Source organism: Galeopterus variegatus, unplaced genomic scaffold (assembly GCF_000696425.1).
Source record: "Galeopterus variegatus unplaced genomic scaffold, G_variegatus-3.0.2 Scaffold176, whole genome shotgun sequence".
Taxonomy (NCBI): Eukaryota; Metazoa; Chordata; class Mammalia; order Dermoptera; family Cynocephalidae; genus Galeopterus; species Galeopterus variegatus.
This window is the reverse complement of record NW_007726287.1, coordinates 384,279-384,772: the sequence shown is the minus strand read 5'-3', so window position 1 is coordinate 384,772 and position 494 is coordinate 384,279.

Below are 494 nucleotides of genomic sequence, written 5' to 3'. Positions count from 1 at the left end.
TGCGGAGGAAACCCCTGCCCCAGCGCCCGAGGCTCCCGCGGGGTCGCCAGGACCCTCCGCCTCCCGCCGGGGCCGACGAGCAGTGGCAGCGCTCGGACCTTTGGGGGCCTCTGGGTCTCGGGCCGGGCTGTGGATCCCGGACCCGGCGAAAGCGCAGCCTCGGGAGGCGCCGGCTGCTGAGATGGGGATGGGACCCGGGCAGACGCGGGAGCTGGGCCGAGCGCGAGGGCCCCGTGGTCGGAAAGCTCCGCCTGGGCCCCGCGGCGGCTCTGGGAGCCCAAGGACAGTTAACCGGTTGCTACTGTACTGTCATTAGTGCAGGATCGTGGCGTCTGTCATCACACAGAACGTGCTATGCGGTTTATTTCGTTTGGAACCCGCTCTAGGACAGCCCTCCCTCCCTCACGTCGTTTTGTTCCTGCGCCGCGGAAGCGCCTCTTCCTTTCTCTTTTCTCCATCATCTGGGTGGTTCTTGCATCTCAGGCTGTCCACAA